A 27079-nucleotide genomic window follows, 5' to 3' on the forward strand; every position below is an offset into this window, starting at 1 on the left:
CTTGATAAAGGTGTTTAGCATGTCCTAGGGTGTCTTAACTTGTTTATTAGTTATTTATAGACTAATTTGTTACATATATGTGATATTATATGTTAACTAGGATCATAGAGTGTGTTCAAGACTTCACTTGACACCTAGCAGTCCTACCTCTTCAGTTCATCCGTATCACCTACAACATGTGAGTTCATACCCCTTAATCAATGATTTAATTGTTTTTAATTGTTTTATTGGGGGGGGGGGATACAAGTAGAATCATGCTAGTTATTATAACAATCACATGTGATTGATAAGCAGCATTCAAATGATTGGCTACTCATTAGCCGTTTTGCCAAACACTTTCCTTCAAATGATTTTTATAAACACTTCGTATGTTTAGAACTCCTTATTAAACTGTACATTTTACTATGTATGTTCCATTTCAAACTCATTTACAATGGTGTTTCCAATAAATGTTTATTTATACTTAAACTGTTTTATCAAACCCATGCTTTCAAACCGTTTTATAGATTGACATCAAGTCGATCTTTTCTTAGATAATAATTATGATTAAAGGTTTTACAAAACTTATTTTATGATTTTATATTATAAATTGCATGCCTCTATATGTATAGTTATATAAGAAATGTTTAAAAGACTTAGGAAGGCTATCCACCCTATTTCCTTTTCGCGCTTGAGATGTGGTCTGGTGGGACATCGGGTATCCGTCCGAAGGTTGTTTAAATATTAGCTATATATCATATGTACGTATATAGTCATAAAGGTCCTTCTAGTTCATCCAATGCCCTTGGGTAGCAAGGGTATACATCCATGTTCATACGTACCAGTTATATTACTAGTAAGCTACCATATGGGTAGTTTAGGAAGATACTAGAACTATTACTAGAACACAATATGATACAATGAGTCGGTTCATTCTTGAGTCAATACTTGCTAGATAGAGAGAGAACACACATTACAACTGGTACACACAATATAATTACTATACATGCTAGATAGAGAGAGAACACACATTACAGCTAGCACACGTAGAACATTACAGTACATTACAACACTATTACATAGATATGTTTACATGATTACACTTACATGAGAACAATTACAAGATCACACTTACATGAGTACAATTACATGATCACACTTACATGAGTATGCTTACATATACATAGGACAGACGTCACTAGGTGCTATAGCATGGAAAAAGTTCAGGATCTAACTATACCGATGAATCGCAATGCAATTGTGATAGTTATATCGGGTATACATGATCATAGTAATGTGGGTGTGTCACGTAGTGCAGATATGCATGGGCGTGTAAAGGTCTCAAAATCCCTTTGACAGGGGAGCGTATAGCCTGGGATCTAGCCATCACATTACACCTTATCCCTCAAATAAGGCAGTTGAGTACAGAAGTAGTTATTTATTACAAATACTACAGTACTTAGAAGAATTACCCTAGACTTTAGGTAATTTGTACGGTTGTAGTTCGACACTACACCATAGTACTATTTCATTTTCCCATTTCATTCACTTCGTGAATTTTCACACGACGCACGGTAATGTAGAAACTATATTTTTGGTTAATGATAGTCAGATTTGGGAAAATACACTCTCTTACAAGAGCCATACACACAGACACTAGATGCCTTGGTAGAAGGATACGATTAGTAGGAAACATAGGGCTTCCTAGGATCATACAAAACATTTTTATACTTACAATTCATATACATTTTTATACTTACAGTTCATATACATTTTTATACTTACAGTTCATATACATTCAAATACTTACATACAAATTAAGACACTAAAATACTTATGATCTCACTAGCTTTAAAGCTGATACTCTCTTTCAAAATAACTTGTATCCTCAGGTCAACCATAGACAGGTACCGATGTAAGGTTCAGGGAAGATGGTGCTCGTTCAAGACACATCTTTCATTTTGATTTATTCTTTAGTGTCTATTATAATTTGACAGAACACTTGTATTAAAATTATATTATTAATGCAATGGATGATGTTGTTGCTTGTTTACTAGTTTTCATTGTTGTGATACTATAGATGACGTCCTCCGCCCTAGAACGTTTCCGCCGTTCTTGGTTTTGGGGTGTGACATGAATTAAATTCTTATTTTTCCAAAAGCATTTTCATTCTTTTAGATTTTTCCTATATCAAGCATTCAACAGCCTTTTCTTTTCAATCAATTCAGCAACAAATTTATGAATATTAGGCTTTGGTTTTTCCTTTTGGACTGGCGTATCGATTTGATCCGAAGAGGTTTCACTCGAAATATCTTTAGTACCGCTAGGACCAACCTTATCATAACAATGGTTAACACAATTCAACAGTTCTGAAACGTATTTCCCTTTTTTTTCCATGAGGTCATTTAAGAAAGACCTTTTATTTGATCTGCATTGTCGATTGGTCCCGACCAGAAGAATTCATCGTAATCTGTAGCATTATCACTATCAACCAGGGACGTAAGTTCTGAAGTATGATTTTTGTTTAGTCTGGTTTTCACAAAAACTTGGTTCAGAACAGTTTGTACTTTCGAAAAATTGTTGCTTTTTTCATTTAAAACATTTGAACCTTTATTTTCTACAATACAAACGAATTTGATTGAATTTTCAGAAATTAAATTTTTCTTTGGTTCAACATAATTTTGTACAAACCCCGAACAATCAACTTCGTCATCTACAGAAATCTCACTCATTTCCCTTTCATCGAATTCAGAAGTACTCTCAGAATCAAGATTATTTTCTGAATTCAACTACTTTCATAACGAGTCATACTTCTACATAGAAGTCAAATTAATTTCTTTCTTATCTTTTTCTGTTAAAATTTCTTTCAACATAAAAGTTCAATATTTTCTGAATTCAACTACTTGCATAACGAGTCATACTTCTACATAGAAGTCAAATTAATTTCTTTCTTATCTTTTACTTAAATATTTCCTATGGTTTGTATCCATATACTTACAATGAATCCATTCATATATTGAACTTCCAATAGTTTAAGTCTAAATACCAATCCGTGGAATTTAGTTCACTTAAACTACTGCTCTGATACCATGATTGAAAGACCCACACTTTCATACTTGATAATTGTTACTCCGAAACACGCTACATGCATATTCATAAAAACAATATTTTGTATTGATAAAGTGATTACAAACTACTGGATACAAACTGACTATTTCAAAGTGTTATATATTACATAACTTCCCAGGATTCTATAGTTTTATACATATGGGAGTACAAAATACAATAGTTTCCAACTATTCAAAAATCTTCTATCAGTACAATAGTTTCAAACTATTCAAAAATCTTCTATCAATATATAAATATACTGGATGCTTATCTCGTGCAATTTGTTAAACATTGAGAGGGTAAGCGGTGACACTTAGTGAGTTCAATAATAGATAGAATATAACGTTATGCCATATATATACATCAATAAGGCAGAAGCAAAGAGGAACAAGGAACAACAAAGGCATATGTGAATCATGTGATAAACTTTCCATATCAATCAATGATTTGATTCAAAGATATACAATCAATGAGACATAACAATTTCCATACTTGATATACATCAATAAAGCTTTGGCCCAAATGTCACAGAAGACATATAACTTCGGATTAACATTTTGGTAGATTTCAGGCATATAGCCCTCTCTAACCTTCTGCCAATACCATAGAATAGAAGTCATTCTCTTACGAAGACATGTTCTAAATGGCCAGAGGCTACATACCAGTACCAATGTGAATCTAATTCCTTGCACTGATCACATGGTCAAAGGTATTACTTTCCTATTAAAAATAGCGAATAAAAATAACACGGGAAAAAAATCCAAAATAATAACACTGAAAAGCAAATAGCACATATAACACATAACATATAATTTTTCCTATATATTAAACTTGTCACACCCCAAAACCTAGAACGGCGGAATACGTTCTGGGGTGGAGGACGTCAAGTACAGTATCATCACAATGCATAATGGTAAAAACAAGCAACAACATCCATTTCATTAATATAGTAATTGTAATACAAGCGTGTTCTGTACAGTTTGTTAGACACCAAAAAGTATAATCAAAATAAAGAGGAGTCTTGTATGCGCTCCGTCTTCTCAAAAACTGCATCTGTACCTGTCTATTGCCGACCTGAGAATACAAGTTATTTTGAAAACGAGTATCAGCATAAAGCTGGTGAGTTCATAAGAATTTAGTGTCATTGCTTGTATAAAAATGTTTACAATCGTATAACATGAAAGTTGTCATTAAGTTTGGAAATAGTGTGAATCTCCAGAAAATCCTATATTTTCTAATAAAAGTAGTCTTCCGCCAAGACTTGGTTACTGATAAGTTTGATCCTTTGAGTGTGTAAAAGTTTTCCCAACTAGACTCATAATTATAGAAATATAATTTGGACTTCATTTAAACAAAGTAAATGGGAAAAATAATGTATTATTCTAGCAGTGTTACTGCCAACTGGATAGTAATTAACTGCAGACTCTAGGTAGCGATATGTATTTAATACACCTCGGGAAGTCTACTTTACCCTTAATTCATAATTTGTTAATTTAGGGTTCCGACTGTGAATCTGTATGTAACCAGGCGGATAGGCGATTGAATGTATCATGACCCTGCAGGTCATACGTAGTGTGGTAACATGTTATCATCCCTGGGCCTAGTCGGCTCGGACTGCAGCTAGCAGTCGGGATGTGCGAGTGTCCGCCCTGTATAGATCCATACACGTAGAGCCCGCTCTCCCTCCAGGAGACTAAGGTTACACGGTGAAGGCGCAACAAAGTGTCGTATGTAGAAACAGTGTATCATATTCCGTATTAGTATGTTCTCTTGTATTACTGTATAGTGTGCTTTTCAGTATAATGTATTTAGTATTCTTCTGTTATATCATATAGTATTCTCTCTGTATAGTACTTAACATGTAGCGACTCATAATATCACTAACTGTGGTAAGTATCATAGTAATGGTAGCGAGGAGTGGTAAACCTTAACTATACCGATTATAGTTAACTGGCATGTTGCAGTCGTTCTTGGATACTCATAAATATTGAAATAAACGAAGGTATTCTTATCCAACACAAATACATAATATATAACTAAGAATTCAATGATAGTCGGACAGATAACAATATACCCTAAGACCCCAATCAAACAAGAACAGGTAATAAGGCGAGCTATCAGTCCTAAGTCCTTCAAGTCTTATTTATATAAGTATATTGGTGTGGATATAGTTTAAAAGAGTTTGAAAATAGTTTTTATAACAAATTAACACGAAAATAAGTTTGATAAACATTGAAAGCAGTTTTGAAGGCAAAACGGTTAAAAGTATAGAAATCCCTTTTTGATTGTAAGTTACAAATCACATGTGACTGATACTATAAATTGTTGGATTCAACTTGTATTCCCCCCCCCCCCATAAAATCATTTAAAAACATTTGAAAGGTTAATTAAGGGGTATGAACTCACCTGCAGCGAGTGGAGTGGATGGAATGTCAGGTAGGATGCTAGGTGTCAAGTGATGACTTGAACATGCCCACGGATCCTATGTAAGATATAGTGGTACATGATGGGTCTAATTAGTCATTTATCACTAATTTAGTAAGTAAAGGCACTTTAGTGTATGAAAACACTTTGTTACAAGTGCAAGGAATGCTAGGTGTTGCTTCTAAAGTGTGTATGGCCTCACTATGGAGTTTACTCCTCAAATACCCATCTTAGGTGAGTTTGTGATTGAGGGACCAATTCCCCCATGAGTTTACGGCCATAAACTCATGGGAGGAGTGTATTTGTGTGCTTAAGGGTCTCTTACATCACTAGGAAGGGTTCTAAGGTGAAATCCAAGGCTTGTGAAGTGGTTAGGGTTCAAAAGGGGCACTCACTTGGAGTTTGCGGTCCTTGGACCACTCCTTTGGAGTTTCGGGTCGTAAACACTAGGGTTTACAACCGTAAACCCTTGGGCATAACATTTCCTTTGTATTTTGTGGTCCTAGGCTAATTCATACAAGTTTCCAGTCCTTTAAACATGCTAAGGAAGGAGTTAGGGTCACCAAAACACCCTTTTTGGTGTTTACGGTTCATGAATGTTCATGGACCGTAAAGTGATGTTTACTCCCTTAAAGGCACGATTTTGGGTTTCTAAATTCATTCATGCAAGTTTCTAAGTCAAAGTTGAGGCGTTTCATTCATGCAAGTTTCTAGTTTTTAAGGTATTTTGGGTGGTTAAATCCCGAATTTTCATGAACACAAAGCAAAACAACATGCTAGGAATGATTACTTACGGATTTGGAGCTTGAATGAGGTGTTTCTTAGCTAAACCCACTTGTAGAGAGAGAAAGCTTCTAGGAGTGAGAAAAGTTTCAAGTGAAAGCCACTCATCCCTTATATAGGGCTTTGAGTTGGCGTACAGGTGGGGATTCACCCCATACCGACGCTAAACGGAATTTAAAATTTTACCCGATTAAATTTTCGTAACCTGGCTTAGTCGTAAACTAAAATTCTTCTCAAATAATTTTGAGGGCGTTACACGTGTTTTTACTTCGTTTCAACATTTATGAAATAAAATAAAATAAAACCATTAATTTATTTGCCTAACCCAATTGTTAACGGAAATTTTAATAACAAAAATAAGAATAAATTAAATATTCTATTAACGGAAATAGGTTATAGCGATGGAATAAATTCCGGGTTGTCACGTCATCCCCCCGTTAGAGGAAATTTCGTCACGAAATTTAGAATTCAAGCAACTAATTTATTACAACACAACTAGGCAAAGAGATGAGGATATTTAAGTTTCATTTGATCCTCGCGCTCCCAAGTGAACTCCGGTCCTCGCTTGGCGTTCCAGCAAACCTTCACAATTGGAATGAGGCTTTGTTTCGTTCGTTTGACCTCTCGGTCCATAATCTCCACAGGTTCTTCCACGAAGTTAAGGATCTCGTCGATCTCGATCTCATCTAGTGGAATTACGAGAGTGTTGTTGGATAGGCACTTTTTCATGTTCGAGACGTGGAAGATAGGGTGTATGTTACTGAGTTCGCGGGGTAGGTTGAGTTTGTAGGCTACGGGGCCGATTCTGGCGAGAATCTCGAAAGGCCCTATGTACCTTGGATTTAGCTTCCCACGCTTTCCAAAGCATATTGTGCCTTTCCAGGGTGAGATTTTCAAAAGGACTCAGTCTCCCACCTGGAATTCCAAAGGTTTTCTTTGTTTGTCTTCGTAGCTTTTTTGTCGATCTCTGGCGGCTTTTAATCTATCGCGAATCTGTATAATCTTCTCGGTCGTTTCTCGAATGATTTCCGGACCCGTGAGAGCGATGTCAGGAACTCTTCCTTTAGCTAACTGAGTGTCACCCACCTCAGCCCAACACAGAGGGGATCTGCACTTTTGGCCGTAGAGGGCTTCAAACGGAGTTGCCTTGATGCTCATGACATAACTGTTATGGTAGGAAAACTCGACAAGCGGTAAGTGGGTATCCCATGTCTTACCAAAGTCGATCACATAGGCTTGCAGAATATCCTCCAGGGTTTGGATAGTCCTCTCACTTTGTCCATCGGTCTGCGGATGGTAGGCTGTACTGTGACAACCCGAAACTTCTAACCCATGTAATTGATCTGTGTTTCAACACAAAACTTGAGTTCGTTGTCTTTTATTAAATTTTGTGATTCCATATGGGTGCTTTAGACTTAGTATAATTTAGATATGAGTCTTAGGAAGGGTTGGAGAGTGTTTAGTATCACAAAATCGGGCCAAAACTCACCAAATAAGGTGTGTGTGGCCACACACCCAACCACAAACACCCTCAACCTCACACCCAATTCAATTTATGGATGGATACCTCTTCATTCATTCATTTAGATGTTCTCTTCCCTCTCTCTACTTTCTCTCTCTAAATCATCAACCAAGAACACTTGGAAGGCTTCATAATCGTGATCTACTTCATCTTCAAGCTAAGTATAGTGGTAAACACTTGGATCCCAAGCTTAAAACTCATTATATTCATCATATTCATCATCCCATGAAGGTGTACGGCTGCACACCTTCAAATGGGGGTAGCATACATTCAAAATTTCCAAGTATGAAGAGCATACACTTCAAAAATCAACATATGGACTCAAATGAGGAGTGTACGGCCGCACACACCCTCTGTACGGCCGCACACTCTTGTGTGCTGCCTCACACATACTCCTGGCCACACTCCCCAGCCGCACACTCATTTTCAAGACTATACACCCACTCTAATACCCATTTTGGCCCTAAAATTGCATAAATCATTAAGTTTGGATCATAGGACACTTATTCTTAGTAATTCCAAGCCCTAAGGATGTTATTCCATCATGTTTAGTCATGGAAAACCTTAGTTCTAATTCATTTATGTGTCATCACATGAAAAATAGGGGCCATAGGAGTTCAGGGCATCCGTTGACACTCGATCTCTACATTAAGCGGTGAGTTCATACCCCCTACCCTTTTTCGTTGTTTTTCACTATTTTCAAGGGGGGAAACACAAGCAAAGTACAAAGGACTACTTGTACTCAAAACTTGTTTTCATGTGTGTGTTTCACATTTTATATGCTTTTAACACTGATTGATACAACTGATAATCGTTTGAACATGCAGATCACGTAAACATATTATTTGTGAAATGGGTTTATAAACTGTTATGTTTTATATATTTCACAAATGGTTTCCACATTTTATCAGTTAAAAGCATGACATTAGAACTTTTGAAACATAAAACTTGTACACCGTATATCCTTGGTAACACTCCATAGAGATACGCGAGTGGAGGATTATCATATTATTACTAGTAAATTTGTTAGTCCTGTATGATTGGAGACACGTCCTCGGTGAACACTCCACAGAGATACGCGAGTGGAGGACTGCACCCGTAACCAGAATCTCTGAGATTAGAGAGCTAGACTTGAGTGTATAGATCTATACGGGGCTGACTACCCCACACCTGGCTGCTAGCTACAGCCGAATCGAAATGGTTCAAGGGTGACGAAAGTCATAAGGTGATGTGGACTACTTATTGCCATATCTAGTCTATCGTATGGTTGTGGAACTTGCAATTAGGATAACAGTGATTTACTTAATAGTAATAGTGAATAACTTAACACATTTTACAAGATAACCATGTTTCAGAATACATCTTTTACATTGATAACCAACATTCAGGAAAGCATGGGACTTTCCTGGGGAATGTTTACATAACTAGAAAAGTGTAATAAAACGGATAACTTTACATCTTTTACAATTGGTAAAACACAATCAGGAAAGTATGGGACTTTCCTGGGGATACATTGGTACGTAACTAGAACAGTATAACAAACCAGATAACATAACTGTACATTTTCACAAGAGTAAACGTGTTTTCAGTGTACAACTATACTTTACATGTTGAGAACAAAAACCAATCTTTTTAAGAAAATATGGGATTTTCTTGGTGTGTGTAACATTTTCAGAAATAGAAAGGAAACTCGAACACTTTCACAAAACAAAAACCGCTTATGAACTCACCAGCGTTATGCTGATTTTCAAACCGCTTGTGTTCTCAGGTCAGCGTTAGAGCAGGTACCCGAAGATCATTTTGTTCCATGTGGCAGTGCGCAGAAGACTTGTCTCGTTTTGTTTATATATACTATGTATCACAACTGTACAACTTACTTTTGAAACAAATGTAAACTTTCCTATATGTAATGTAATGGTTGTTTTACTTTACTTACTATGTGCATTGGATTTGATACTCAACATGGAGTCAACCCCGGAAATGTTTCCGCCTTCGGTTTTCAGGGTGTGACAGATTGGTATCAGAGCCCTTGTTTATAGTGAATAAAGTATGCCAAACCTTACATGGTATAAAACTATAAACACTAAAAGGGTCTAAGTGCTCTGAATTAAAAGTATCTTCAAACTATAAGTATTTTCAAAAAGTATACAAGTATACCGAACCGTCGAGATCCGTAACTACAAGTAGAACAAAACGTAAGTAAATGGGTGTTGTGTACTACGGTTAAACCTGGGCAGTTATGTAGTCGTGTCTAGGATCAATATAGCCTGGCCAACTATATTCATTCGAGATACGACCAACATGTGCTTGGGAGTGACTGTGGTATGCGGCATGCCTAAAACTTACCCTAATACCACAAACATTGAGCCAGTGTCGTAGCGAATCATGAAATACTATGGGAGTATTTCTCGAGCCAATCCTTTGTAGAAATCCTCGTTCACGTATAGATCCTTGATCATTCCGTTAGCGATAGTTTACCTGCTTTGATAACTCTTTCCTGCTTTATCGCTTATTTAGAATATATATCTGTCATATCTCTCGATTCGATTCAGAGGACTTATCATCCTCTCTTTCTTGATCTTATTAGATTAAGATGCCTCCCAGAAAGAGACCCAACTCCAAGACCAACAACCCTCCGCCACCACCTCCTCCTGAAATTGACCCCGTGGTATTTCAGGCAGCTGTTACCGCTGCGATGGCAGCTGCTATGTCCCAATTAAACACCCGTGGTTCCGATGGTTCAGGAGGTGGAACTCAAACTCAGGATCAAGAAAGCAATCAGGGACACCGAAAGGAGGGTTCCTATAAGGACTTCATGAATGCGAAACCAACATCCTTCGATGGCACTGGAGGTGTCATTTCCTTATCCTGATGGTTCGAGAAAATCGAATCCATTTTTGAAATCAGTGCCTGTGCGGAATCTGATAAGGTCAAATTCACAGCCTGTACCTTTCTCGACAAAGCCTTGACTTGGTGGAATAGCCGAGTCAAATCTCTGACCCTACCCGTAGCCAACGCCATGGGCTGGGAAGCCATGAAGGAACTCCTGATAGCCGAATACTATCCCCGTGGTGAAATGTAGAAACTAGAGCATGAGCTCTGGAACCTGAAGATGAAAGGTTCCGACATTGCTGCATACACTTCCCAATTCGATGATCTCGCACTTCTCTGCCCGGGACTAGTCACTCTTGAAAGTAAAAAGATCGAGAGGTTCATTTGGGGGTTAACTCAACCAACAAAGGGTCATGTCTTAGCTGCTCGTCCGTATACCTATGATAGTGCAAAGACTTTAGCCCAAACCCTAATTGATCATAGTGATGATGTCGAGGAAACCACCACCGCTTCTAAGCCAACTAAAAGCAGTGGTGAGAAGAGAAAGTTCTGGAAGAAGAAGAAGGGTCAATCTTCCCAAGGATCCTCCAAAAGACAACAAATTGTAGCAGTCCATGCTGCTACTACCCCCGTTGCTACTGCTTCTGTTGTGGGATCCACAGCTCCAACTCCCACCAGCAAGTATGCTGGTAATCTTCCTCTGTGTGACAAGTGCAAGTACCACCACAACCCCGGACCCTGTCGAGAACTATCCTGCACCAATTTTGGTAAAAAGGGACATACAGTCTGATAATGTAAAGCTCCAGCCCAATCAGCCAATCAATCATCTGGAGCAGGCGTTGGTCAAGCCTGCTATAATTGTGGAGAGGTTGGGCACTTTAAAAGGAACTGCCCCAAGAAGTCTACAGCTGATAACACCGGGAGAGTCCTAGCCATAGGACGGGAGGAAGCGGTCGCCGATCCCACTGTTGTCTCGGGTACGTTCCTTCTCGACAACTCATATGCTAGTATTCTTTTCGATTCGGGTGCTGAAAGAAGCTTTGTTAGTCATTCGTTCAAACATAACCTAAAACATAACCCCCAACCTTTAACTGAAACGTTTACCGTCGAGATGGCTAACGGTGAGAAAGAAAGTGCTAACAAAATATTTGTAGGTTGTACCCTTACCCTGAACGACCATTCATTTCCTATCGATCTCATGCCGGTTTCCATAAAGAGCTTTGATGTCATCATTGGCATGGATTGGTTGAGTCCCAATCATGTTGATATCCTCTGTTTCGAAAAAGCCATCCGTCTCAACCTTCCTTTGGATCAAACTCTCATAATCTATGGCGATAAACTCAGTTCCAATCTTCGTATCATTTCCTGCATGAAAGCTCAAAAGCTCCTACGAAAGGAGTGCATTGCATTCTTGGCCCATGTAATCAACGAGAAACAGGAAGTTAAAGACCTCGCGAGCATCCCCGAAGTTTGTAACTTTCCTGATATGTTTCCCGAAGAGCTTCCAGGAATTCCTCCCGAGCGTCAGGTCGAGTTCCGTATTGACCTAATTCCTGGAGCTACTCCCGTAGCGAAGTCTCCGTATCGCTTAGCTCCAGCAGAAATGCAGGAGTTATCCAGCCAACTCAATGAATTGAGCAGTAAAGGAATCATTAGACCGAGTTCCTCACCTTGGGGAGCTCCGGTATTGTTTGTCAAGAAGAAAGATGGATCCTTTCGGATGTGTATCGATTATCGCGAGCTGAACAAGTTGACCGTCAAAAACCGATATCCTCTTCCGCGAATAGATGACCTCTTCGATCAACTCCAGGGAGCTAGTTACTTCTCCAAGATAGACCTTCGGTCTGGGTACCATCAACTATGGGTTCATGAGAGTGATGTGTCCAAAACAGCTTTCAGAACTCGATATGGACACTACGAGTTCATAGTGATGCCCTTCAGTCTAACTAACGCACCGGAAGTGTTCATGGACCTGATGAACCGGGTGTTTCGTCCCTAACTGGACAAGTTTGTCATTGTATTCATTGATGACATACTTGTCTACTCCAGAAGCGAAGAAGATCACAAACAGCACTTGAGGCTAGTGTTGGAAACCCTTAGATCCGAGAAGTTGTACGCAAAATTTTCCAAGTGTGAGTTCTGGATTCGGAAAGTAACTTTCCTCGGTCACATGGTAAGCGAGGAGGGTATTCATGTAGATCCTTCCAAGATAAAAGCGATAGAGAATTGGTCGGCACCAAAGACACCCACAGAAATCCGGCAATTCTTGGGTCTCGCCGGTTATTATCGGAGATTCATTCAGAATTTTTCCAGAATCGCAAAACCCTTAACCACTCTAACACAGAAAGGTGTACCCTTTTGTTGGAGTGATAAGCAAGAAACTGCATTCCAAACGTTGAAGAAAGCCTTGTGCAGCGTGCCTGTTCTGTCCCTACCCGAAGGGACAGAGGACTTCGTTGTCTACTGCGATGCGTCCAATCAAGGCTTAGGTTGTGTGCTTATGCAAAGAGGAAAGGTAATTGCTTATGCCTCTAGATAGCTGAAAGCACACGAGGTCAACTATACCACACATGACTTGGAATTAGGAGTCGTAGTCTTTGCATTGAAAATTTGGAGACATTACCTCTACGGAACCAAATGCATGATCTTCACTGACCACAAGAGCCTGCAACACATCTTTGATCAGAAAGACTTGAACATGAGGCAACGGCGATGGGTAGAACTACTCAGCGATTATGAGTGTGAAATCCGTTACCATCCCGGCAAGGCCAATGTGGTAGCAGATGCCCTTAGCCGAAAGGAAAGTTCGGTCCGCAAAGTGAAGAACTAGACGATGACCATCCATTCCAACTTACCCATGCAAATCCGGGAAGCCCAGTTAGAAGCCCTCAAACCCGAGAACGTGTCGATCGAAGCCTTAAGAGGAATGGAAAAGAAACTTGAGATCAGGGGTGACGGAGTCTGCTGCTTCATGGATCGGATCTGGATTCCAAAGTTCAGAGGATTCAGGGAGATTGTTATGGAGGAAGCACACAAGACCAGATACTCTGTTCACCCGGGTTCGGACAAGATGTACCTAGATCTCAAGAAACAATACTGGTGGCCAAACATGAAAGCTGAGATAGCTACATTCGTGGGCAAGTGCCTGACTTGCGCCAAGGTGAAAGTCGAATATTAGAAACCCTCGGGTCTGCTCCAGTAGCCTGAGATACCTGAATGGAAATGGGAGATGATTGCCATGGATTTCATCACCAAACTACCCAAGTGTTCGAGTGGGTACGACACCATTTGGGTAATTGTCGATCGTCTGACAAAGTCCGCCCACTTCATCCCAATCAAAGAATCATTCAAGATGGAAAGACTCGCGCGAATCTACATCCAAGAGGTAGTTCGACTGCACGGTGTACCTGCGTCCATTATCTCTTATCGAGATAGCAGGTTTACCTCCAGATTCTGGCAGTCTCTCCAGAAAGCCCTTGGAGCCAAACTAAACATGAGCACGGCATATCATCCTCAGACTGACGGACAAAGTGAGAGAACTATCCAAACCCTGGAAGTCATGCTTAGAGCATGTGTCATTGATTTTGGAAAGTCGTGGGACACACATCTACCTTTGATCGAGTTCTCGTACAACAATAGTTACCACACCAGCATCAGGGTTGCCCCGTTTGAAGCCCTATACGGTCGTAAGTGCAGATCCCCTCTGTGCTGGGCCGAGTTGGGGGACACACAGCTAGCCAAGAGTCGGATTCCCGACAGTGCTCTCACTGGTCCTGAAATCATCCGCGAAACCACTGAGAAGATCATCCAAATCCGAGAACGATTGAAAGCTTCAGGAGATCGCCAAAAGAGTTACGCTGATAACCGTCGGAAACCTCTGGAATTCCAGGTTGGAGACCATGTCCTGTTGAAGGTCTCGCCCTGGAAAGGCACGGTACGCTTTGGAAAGCGTGGGAAACTTAACCCTAGGTACATTGTGTTGGATAAGGTGTCTAAGTCCATAACTTATTTGGTATATACTTGACCCGACCCGGCATGGTCCATTTGGGTTGCATCTCATCCAAACTATTTATGGATAATTTTATGAGAGTTATACACATATGTTTATTAATATATTATAAGTTATAATATACTAATATGAAGTTATGTTATTTAATTAGTATTAGTCTTAAATTAATTATGAATTAATTTAGAGATTAAAAGGAAGACTAATTAGATTATGGGCTATTGGTTTTATATGGTGTGGGCTAACACTCATTTGTTAATGGGCTAGGCTTGGATGGAAGTCCATGGATGATCCATGGAGCTTTTAACCCATGGATCCTTGGAAAGGAAAGGTCATGGGTTATTAGGGTTTCACCCTAATCATGTACACTATATAAGCATGCTTATGTTGCATGAAATGGCCCCTAAGAGGAACTAGTGAACTAGTGTGTGTGGCCGAAAAATACAAAGTGTGTATACTCTCTCAAAGTTTTCCAAGAGTTTGTGGTGTTTTGTGATTCCATTTGAGGCATTCACACTATTGGTGCTTGGCCCTCAAACTCCTTAGGAATCAAACTCATCATCAAAAGGTATGTAATCTCATCTAATTCTTTTATGTTTAAAAGTACCCCATGCCATGTTAGATAGGTTATGAACCTTGGAAAAATTATTATTTTGCATGCATTAGACAAACATAGATCCAAGGTTTATTAGGGTTGCATGCACACTTAGGAAGTGTTAGATTGCTCAAAACCCAACACATTGGACCCTTCGAGATCCTCGCCAGGATCGGTCCGGTAGCCTATAAACTTCGTTTACCTCATGAGCTCAGTAACATCCTTCCCGTCTTCCATGTTTCAAATCTCAAGAAGTGTCTATCCGATGAAACCCTAGTAATTTCTTTAGACGAGATCGAGATCAATGAAAACCTCAATTTCGTGGAGGAACCGATCGAAATCATGGATCGAGAAGTCAAACGTACAAAACAAAGTCGCATCCTGTTAGTGAAGGTCCCCTGGAATGCCAAGCGGGGACCGGAGTTCACATGGGAGCGTGAAGACTCGATGAAACAGAAGTATCCGCATCTCTTTCCAGATCCATGATTTGTATCTTGACTTGTATCTTAATTTTGAATTTCGGGACGAAATTCCCTCTAACAGGGGGATAATGTGAAAACCCGAAACTTCTAACCCATGTAATTGATTTATGTTTCAGCACAAAAACTTGAGTTCATTGTCTTTTATTAAATTTTGTGATTCCATATGGGTGCTTTAGACTTAGTATAATTTAGATATGTGTCTTAGGACGGGTTGGGGAGTGTTTAGTATCACAAAATCGGGCCAAAACTCACCAAATAAGGTGTGTGCGGCCACACACCTGTATGTACGGCCACACACCCAACCACAAACACCCTCAACCTCACACCCAATTCAATTTATGGATGGATACCTCTTCATTCATTCATTTAGATGTTCTCTTCCCTCTCTCTACTTTCTCTCTCTAAATCATCAACCAAGAACACTTGGAAGGCTTCATAATTGTGATCTACTTCATCTTCAAGCTAAGTATAGTGGTAAACACTTGGATCCCAAGCTTAAAACTCATTATATTCATCATATTCATCATCCCATGAAGGTGTACGGCCGCACACCTTCAAATGGGGGCAACATCCATTCAAAATTTCCAAGTATGAAGAGCATACACTTCAAAAATCAACATATGGACTCAAATGAGGAGTGTACGGCCGCACACTCCTGTGTATGGCTGCACACACCCTCTGTACGCCCGCACACTCTTGTGTGCTGACTCACACACACTCCTGGCCACACTCCCCAGCCGCACCCACTCTAATACCCATTTTTGGCCCTAAACTTGCATAAATCATTAAGTTTGGAACATAGGACACTTATTCTTAGTAATTCCAAGCCCTAAGGATGTTATCCCATCATGTTTAGTCATGGAAAACCTTAGTTCTAATTCATTTATGTGTCATCACATGAAAAATAGGGGCCATAGGAGTTCAGGGCATCCGTTGACACTCGATCTCTACATTAAGCGGTGAGTTCATACCCCTACCCTTTTTCGTTGTTTTTCACTGTTTTCAAGGGGGGAAACACAAGCAAAGTACAAAGGACTACTTGTACTCAAAACTTGTTTTCATGTGTGTGTTTCACATTTTATATGCTTTTAACACTAATTGATACAACTGATAATCGTTTGAACATGCAGATCACGTAAACATATTATTTGTGAAATGGGTTTATAAACTGTTATGTTTTATATATTTCACAAATGGTTTCCACATTTTATCAGTTAAAAGCATGACATTAGAACTTTTGAAACATAAAACTTGTACACCGTATATCCTTGGTAACACTCCACAGAGATACGCGAGTGGAGGATTATCATATTATTACTAGTAAATTTGTTAGTCCTGTATGATTGGAGACACGTCCTCGGTGAACACTCCACAGAGATACGCGAGTGGAGGACTGCACCCGTAACCAGAATCTCTGAGATTAGAGAGCGTGACTTGAGTGTATAGATCTATATGGGGCTGACCACCCCACACCTGGCTGCTAGCTACAGCCGTATCGAAATGGTTCAAGGGTGACGAAAGTCATAAGGTGATGTGGACTACTTATTGCCATATCTAGTCTATCGTATGGTTATGGAACTCGCAATTAGGATAACAGTGATTTACTTAATAGTAATAATGAATAACTTAACACATTTTACAAGATAACCATGTTTCAGAATACATCTTTTACATTGATAACCAACATTCAGGAAAGCATGGGAATTTCCTGGGGAACGTTTACATAACTAGAAAAGTGTAATAAAACGGATAACTTTACATCTTTTACAATTGGTAAAACATAATCAGGAAAGTATGGGACTTTCCTGGGGATACATTGGTACGTAACCAGAACAGTATAACAAACCAGATAACATAACTGTACATTTTCACAAGAGTAATGGTTGTTTTAATTTACTTACTATGTGCATTGGATTTGATACTCAACATGGAGTCAACCCCGGAAATGTTTCCGCCTTCGGTTTTCGGGGTGTGACATGTACTCATGTCCAGCCTTGTCCCTAAGGCGTTTTGTAGTGATTGCCAAAATCTCGAAGTGAACCTACTATCTCTATCAGAGATTATAGATATAGGGACACCATGCAGTCGTACGATTTCCTTAATGTAAGTCCTTGTGAGTTTCTCCATCTTATATGTCTCTTTGATGGGTAGGAAGTGCGCGAACTTGGTCAATATGTCGACGATGACCCATATGGTATCAAGCCCACCTGTTGTCTTGGGTAGCTTGGTTATGAAATCCATAGTGACTCACTCCCACTTCCATTCAGGTATCTCCAGTTGCTGTAGTAGACCTGATGGCTTCTGGTATTCGACCTTGACCTTCGTGCAAGTAAGGCATTTACTCACGAAGGTAGCAATCTCTACTTTCATGTTAGGCCACCAATATGACTTCTTGAGGTCCAGATACATCTTATCTGAACCCGGGTGAACAGAATATCGTGTCTTGTGGGCTTCCTTCATTACCAAGTTGATGGGCTTAGGCCATAAGAACATCCTATGTGCTCATGCAAACCCTAATGCTTGGATTTAGGTTTCTCTATTGTACATGCAATTCATCCAAGACTTTAAACCCTAGATCTAGCATACAATTACTCATATTAACATGAGAATGGGGTTTAGATCATACCTTGATTGTTATATAGCAATAACAATCTCTAATCCTCCTTGTAATGACCTTAGAAAGCCTAGAGTCACAATTGTCACTCCTCTAATGGCTTACAAACACCAAGAGCAAGAGGATGAAGAATAAGGAGAGTGGAGGCTGCCCAAAACGTCCAGAAACCCTAGAGGAACTCTTAGCCACGTTTTTGGGGCTTAAGGGTACTATATATACATGTAGGCTATTAGGGTTTTCAACTAGGAAACCCTAATTTGACTGCTTAAGCCCTAAGCAGCCCATGGATTCCTTTAGCATATCCCTTGGACGATTTCTAATGGGCTTCCCCATAGAATTCGTCCAACCTATATATTATTAAGTAATCCATAGCCCAATTGCAATTATCTTATAATTACAATTCCAATCCCTTAAGTTTAATTAATCTCTTTTAGCCACAAAATTAATTATCAATTAATTCTTGACTAATATTAATTAAATAATATGCTTTCTCCTTTAATATATTATTCTCATAATATATTAATAAATCATAATTAATCTTCTCTCTCCATAATTCATCCTATCAAGTTGCTTTGGTGAAGGCAACCCAAAAGGACCATGCACCATCGGGTCAAGTACATACCAAAATAGTTATGGACTTAGACACTAATCCAACAGTCTCCCACTTGGATAAGTCTAATAACTATTCTGCGTATGACTTCAGATCCTGATCTGTAATCGTAGCTTTCCAAAGTTGCTGTCAACTCTGATCTTATCAGATATGCGTGTCCTTTAGATAAGGGATCATATATTCCTCCATTCTATATATCGTATAGATATGAGACATGAACCTAATCATTCTCTCTATACTATTTCCCGACTTCCGATTTATGACAATGACAACAGACTACAATTGATCACATCAAATTAGTCTCGGCTTGGCCAAGCGCTTGGGTGCCATCACTAAATCATCGAGAGGCCCAAAGATATCGCTTTTATCCTACTTTGGATAAAAGGAACGGATAAACTTTGATTCAATGCTTGCTTGCACTCACTTACGGAATGAAACACAACAATATGTTTTATAACACCAAGTTACTGGTGCGTTTACATATTATAAATGTGCAACCGATTCGCAAGATACAACTCACAGATCTCGGTTTCAAGAATATAAGATGATATCGTCTCACCAATCACTCGTAATAAAATCCATGAAGTGATCCAAGTGAGCGTGGGTTTAATCCAATGCTCAAATCATATTCATAAGCACTCATGAATGTCGCAGCAAACATTTGCTTATGTCTAATACACTTTAGACAATCCACACACCAATTCACGACAGTCTTCATTCATACCTACATCCAACATATGAACGATTGTGATCCGTTCGAATAATTTGATTGTTCTGAACCAATTTAATTATTTAGGAAGTCAAAACATGCAAAGTGAAACACAAGAATAATACTAATCTCATATGGCCACAAACCTTTGAGTATAAATAAAACACCTTTTATTTATCACCATATCGATTACTCATTATTTGTTGTTTCGGGTAATCAACTTCTTACTTGAATTATAACTATACTTGTCCCATGCTCTTAGCATGCACACAATGTTTACCTATGGTTCTTACTTTGTGAAATAGATCAAATGAACACATTTCCAATCATATTTCACAACTCTTAATCCTTTTCACACGTGAAAGAATAACAAATTCTTGCCACTTATAGAATATGCTAGATTCTAACATTTTATGCAATGATCCTTTCCTAATGCCATAGCACAAAAATCAAAATGACTATTGCCAATGAAATTACAAAGTCCTCTATTTGAGATTGTTACAATACAATTCCATAGACATGATGTCTCTCACTCAAAGTACATTCCTTTGAACATCCTTTTGCCTAAAATTTTCTAATCTAGACATAGACTCTCAATATCCAACTCCCAATATGGAAACATTTCCATATTTTTCATATGACAACTCATTCTTAATAGAATCTTATCTATTCATAATAATGTCGATATGGTCGATCCAATATCATACTTCCAACTACTCACAAGCGACCAATCATCAGCGAGCTTTGGATCGTCCTTGATAGTTGTTTAATTATCTTAGTCAAAACCGATTCTTGTCCTTTTTCCCTCTAAATGCGCTATACATTTGGAAAATTTTAGAATGGTCAAATATTATAGCATTTGCAATCAATCCTATACCCGAAGTGTATGGGACACGATGCATCATGTCTTACATAAAGATACGATACTTTATCAATCTTTTGCCATAATATTTTATGTGTCGTGTTCTCACAATTCGAACTATGAAGAGGGATGTCATAATCATAATCAAAATTTGAGAACGCACTATGTATCCTTGACTAAATTTATTAACATTCCACAACCTAAGCCTTTAGATTTGAAATGAAGCATAATATTCTCTCCCTTAATTATAGCAAAACAGCTTTTCAACCCATATGACTTTGCAAAGTATAACTCTTGTTTTCTATAATTAATATTGCTAACTTGCAATTTTTTCCATAATAATCATACAAGCACAACATTTATGCTCCCACTATGATGATTATTATCACATAAGCATAACTCTTATGCTCCCACTTGCTTTGACATGTATTCAGAAACAGCTTAACTTCCAGAAAAACAATACCTATTGAATTTCTTAAGTTCATATTTCTAATACCTAACGCTTTGATAATCCTTTATCTAAGCTTATACACCTTTACCTTAGATAGCTCATATGTGTGTCTAAACAATTCAGACTAATTGCCAAATATCATAATTCGAATCATGGAAAGGGATACCGTAACCATAATCGAATTCGAGAATCCAATTTTCACAATGACTATCTTCTTAAAATCTCTCTTAGTGAAAGCATTTCCTCACAGTCATTTTCATGAAGGAGGAAATCTTATGACACTTAGATTTTAATGGTGTATGTGTTCCTATCCATGCGAATTCGTCAAAACCAAAGTTTGCGACAAATCCAAATTCATATGGACCGAACCTTCTCAATCTTGATCTCTTGCCTTATGGTAACACGGCTGCCCACCATGTCTTCCAAGTAATTAAGCAGCTCACCCTTTCCTATCAATGTACTTTCCATTGATCATGGTGCTTGCCTTTTATGCGTTCAAATGAGAACTCATAGAACTCACATGCATAATTAACTCAAATGGAACGGTCACAGAAACAAGATAGTGTCAACACGATAGGTTGTAAACCTCAACTCGTGTGTTAGTGATGATCGATAAGGTTTATTCTTCATCTGTTCTTGAAACTTTTCGAGACCATTAAGACTCCCACTGACTCCTTGACATATAAGATTCTCTTATCAATAAACATTTCTCGACAAACAAATATTCAAGAGTTAGTGTAGCTTTTATCAAGACAAAACACTTCACAAAATTAGTCCTAGTTGGTCTTTGTCTTATCCAATACATCACAACTTTCCAATTTCAAATGTGCGAGAATAAGAAAACCTTTTTCAATTCCACATTTGATGAATGTTATAAACCTTCTTAAGACTTGTCACTCAATGTCACAATCTTAACTCTAAGACTTGTTTTGGAACGAAGTATGATTGACTTCTTGATTTAACCATTTCTTCCATTCTTGATTCCTCTTCTCAGACATACAATTGTACTAAGACTCACTTAGAGGATCAATTGAGATATGGTTCTTAATCATTAAGACCTATCATAAAACATGATAAAAGGTACTCTCCCTTCTTCTTAGAATAGAGAAACCTTTATCTTTCTGCCTACTTGATTCTTCTTATTCGTTCTGCCATTGATTTAAACTCTTTCAACCAATTCAGAATTACACTTAATCTTATAAGTATAATCATATTTACTAAACCTTTAGTAAACCATGACGAATATCTTTGTCACTCTTGTGGCGGACTTGATCAACACACAACTTTGTGTACTAGATCTCTTACTCCTTCACTTGACACTTTGTCAATGAATTAGTCTAATTTCCAAATATGAAATTTCTCATTCATCATGCAACCAAGTTTCATGATTCCAAGTTTCTGTCCAATTGAAACTTGGGTGATGAGAAACTCTCCCTATTTGGTAAATTCTCGACATTTCCACAAACAACATTATTAAGAATCAAATCCATTATTACTAATAATAGAAACCTTCAAACATCAATTTTCATATACGCCATTGTAAGGATAAATAAATAATATAAAATCGAAATCTATTTTATTGTAGAAAAATTTGTCCTTACAATGCAACTCATCGAAAAACTATGTTAATACATATTTCTTAGCAATCTTTTCTAACTCTAAGTAGTAGCTCAAGAATCCAATCTTCAAGAAATGTGATCGAAATCCATTTCTTCACAATTAGATTCTGCTCACTTCTTCCCTTAAGCTTCCTCTCCTTTCTTTGATCCTTCAAAACATCAATTCTAATCTTATCACATCATGTATTAAGAATCTAGAATAGGAACTTAAAAGGAGTTAGTTGATGGATTTTACCTAGAGTAGAGCCATACGTTTTGACTCTCCCATCTCTTAGGTAAATAGGACAGCTTCGTCTCCAATGCCCCTTTTCTTGGCAATAAAAGCAAATTGACTCTTTTGGAACAGCACATGGAACTACTTCAGACTTTGCCTTTCTCATATGATCAAACTTTTCGATCATGGCATGCCTTTCGTTTCCATTGCCTATATCCATAGAGGTTTGGAAGGCAGATTCACCAATCAACTTTGCTTTTCCAGTGCGCCAAACCATTACTGATTCAGCAGCAATAAGCATGTAGGTGAGATCTATAAGGGTCATGTCGTGGTTCATCATATAGTACTCTCTTACGAACTCACTATACGAGTTAGGAAGTGACTGAAGAACCCAGTCAACAGCCAGCTCCTCACAGACAACGGGTCCCAACATTCTTAACCTATTAATGTGTGACTTCATCTCTAGGACGTGTGCACACACCGACTTTCCTTCTTCATGTTTACTTGCCAAAAGGGCTTGAGTGAGCTTGAACTTTTCAAGCCTTCGAACTTGTGGGTTAGGAAGAATAATTGGAGGTGGTGGAGGAAGTGAAGCATGATCTCTTGTTCCTTGACTGAATCGTGGAATATCATCTTCATGTGGAAAGCTTGTTCCACGGGATTTGGGAATACCATAGTTGTCATACTTTGACATCTACAAAATGGGAGAAAACAAATTCAAGTTAGTCGATTGATTGAGTCCTTAATAAATCACCCAAATGAGATATTAAGGCTAGGACCCAACACAATACACTACAACCTAGAAAAGGGATGTCGTAATCTAGTTGCAGAATATTTGAAGGTAGGTAAATGACGATTTACCAATTTCCACCATGAAAAACGAAAAAAAAATTAAGTTTTAAATGCTTTGAAAACTCCTAGATCCTTTGAAATTCATTGAACTTTTCAATGGCATGTTTAAATCTCGATATACCCCTCTAGTTTGTGACTGGGATGCCGAGGATCACAAAGCGGGTGTGAATAACCATGCAAACTTACATGGTGCCCCCACATGTTACAGTCACCTATTCGATGTGCCGGTTAACCACACACGCTCCATCGAACTATGAAAAACATTGAGTCACCCTTTGTTACCTTTGCTTAGAACCATTTACTGTGCCGGTTAACCACACACGCTCCACTAACGTCTTTGCAAGGGTACAAAGTGTAATTTCATGGAATTGCATCAATTCACTTTTGCCTAAAGTAACTAAGATTGGGAATTTGTAAAACATTTAGTTACTTTTGTACTTCATTATACTTATAATGGAAAGTTTATGTCCTATCCTACCCGTTCGGCTAACGACCCTCCACTAGTCAAGAGTGCGGTGGGTAAGAGTGGATACCCATTCAATCGCCATTTTGTAGGCAATTTCCTTAAACAACCCTTATAGACCAGCTTCGTAAATGAGGCCTACTAACGGTAAGACTGACTTTTACTCATACATATATATAATGTTAGACTTTTAATGTTATATATATATAGTATAGGGTGTATTTTACACTTTTAAAATACTAGGTGGTCAAATTTAATAATTATACTTTTAATTCAATTAAATTGTGAACCAAAACTGTATGGATTTATTAAACCTCTTTTAATTACACACTTTAATTAATTAATAAAACCATAAGGGTGTGATTTGAACTTTTCAAAACAATACTAGAGTTTTAGAATTTAACATTTCTAAATTAAACTTTTAATCAACTTTTAAATTACAAAACTTGAGGGCAAGTTTTGAAACATTTCAAAACATTAGGGTTTCAACTATTTAAATTTCAAAAACAAAACTTTTGAGTTCAAATTTAAACTATAAAACCTAAGGGGGGAAATTTGAAACTTTTTCACAAGATAATTCAAATCTAAATTACAAATAATCAAACTTTATCTAATAAAACAAATGATTATCTAAATTTTGACAATTATCTTCTATTTCGGTAAGGATAATCACCAAATATTGATAAAATTCGAATTTTACTACAAAAACATGTTTATAGTAATTATCCAAAGCCAAAACAGGAAGAAAATCGCGAAAACGAGCTGTCAGACCCTTTGACTCGTCGAGTCTGGACTTGGACATGCCGAGTACAGCTGACTCGGCGAGTTCACCAAGTGACTCGACGATTCAAACACTCAGAAGCAAAAAATTTCGATTTTCAGTGATGATTTTGGTCAAATATGCATCAATACAATAGAAACCAATCAAGGCTCTGATACCACTGATGGGTTTAGGCCATAAGAATATCCTATGTGCTCATGCAAACCCTAATGCTTGGATCTAGGTTTCTCTATTGTACATGCAATTCATCCAAGACTTTAAACTCTAGATCTAGCATACAATTAATCATATTAACATGAGAATGGGGTTTAGATAATACCTTGATTGTTATATAGCAATAAAAATCTCAAATCCTCCTTGTAATGACCTTAGAAAGCTTAGAGTCACAATTGTCACTCCTCTAATGGCTTACAAACACCAAGAGCAAGAGGATGAAGAATAAGGAGAGTGGAGGCTGCCCAAAACGTCCAAAAATCCTAGAGGAACTCTTAGCCTTGTTTTTTTTGGGGCTAAGGTTACTATATATACATGTAGGCTATTAGGGTTTTCAACTAGGAAACCGTAATTTGACTGCTTAAGCCCTAAGCAGCCCATGGATTCCTTTAGCATATCCCGTGGACGATTTCTAATGGGCTTCCCCATAGAATTCGTCCAAGCTATATATTATTAAGTAATTCATTGCCCAATTGCAATTATCTTATAATTACAGTTCCAGTCCCTTAAGTTTAATTAATCTCTTTTAGCCACAAAATTAATTATCAATTAATTCTTGAGTAATATTAATTAAACAATATGATTTCTCCGTTAATATATTATTCTCATAATATATTAATAAATCATAATTAATCTTCTCTCTCCATAATTCATCCTATCAAGTTGCTTTGGTGAAGGCAACCCAAAAGGACCATGCACCATCGGGTCAAGTACATACTAAAATAGTTATGGACTTAGACACTAATCCAACAGAAGTCTCTGAAGCCACCGTGTCGCGGTGTCCATATTCGGTCCATGAGATATAAGGCTCCATTACCCTTGACTTCTAAGTTCTTATCCATTCCACGTAGGGATTCTCTCGCCACATTCTCAGGTTTCAAAGCTTCAAGCTGAGCCTCCCTAATCTGTGTGGATAAATGCGAATGGATAGTCATTGTTAAGGACTTGACTCTTCGACTAGAATGTTCTTTTCGACTTATGGCGTCTGCTACTACATTAGCTTTCCCCGGGTGATAATGAATCTCGTAGTCGTAATTGTCACACCCCAAAACCGGAACGGCGGAAACGTTCTGGGGTGGATGACGTCATGTCAAGTATCACAACACATGCATTATAGTAATCAAAGTACAACAAAACATTGCATTAATAGTAATAATTTTACATGGTTACATTACAATACATCAAAGTAATACAAACAAATGTAATAAGTACAACAAGGTACTAAGCTATCTTCATCAACAGCTCCTGGGATGTACCTGTCTAATGCTAACCTATGAATACAAGTTATTTGAAAAGCGAGTATCATCATTTTTACAAATGTTGGTGAGTTCATAAGTATTTAGTGACATTTCATTCAAATAGCTTTATAAAGTAATAATTTAAGTGTTTACAGTGCATTAGAGTTCTTTCCAAAAAATCCTATATTTTCTTTAATAAAAGCAGCCTTCTACCAAGACTGGTCAGTGTTATGTGGTAAAAAGTCATTTTCCCTAAATTGCGATCATTATCAAAATACTGAATTTGATTACTGAGTAAAGCAAACGGCATCAGGGAATAACATATGCCTCAGCAGTGAGGACTGCTGACTAAGGCAAGGAATCATAGACTCCAGGAAAGTATCGAACGAACGACACGCCTGGTTCAGTCTAACAAGTAGAGACTCAGACCCCGGAAGGTACCAAATGAAAGGTACAGCTGGTAAGGTCTAAAATAGTGAAAAACAGACCCCTGACAATATCAAATGAAAGATACGTCTTGTAAGGTCAAAATAGAGATAACAGACCCCAGACAGTATCAAATGAAAGATACGTCTTGTAAGGTCAAAACAGTGTGACTCTGAAAATGAATTACCAGCATACAGTGTAAATTGCCGGTGAAATACCGTTACCTTAAGGCCAATGAATTATAAGGTAACCCGGGATACTCGTAACCGTACTGACTAGAGTACCAGACGCCCTAC

The sequence above is a fragment of the Lactuca sativa genome, chromosome 8, assembly GCF_002870075.4.
Source record: "Lactuca sativa cultivar Salinas chromosome 8, Lsat_Salinas_v11, whole genome shotgun sequence".
NCBI lineage: Eukaryota > Viridiplantae > Streptophyta > Magnoliopsida > Asterales > Asteraceae > Lactuca > Lactuca sativa.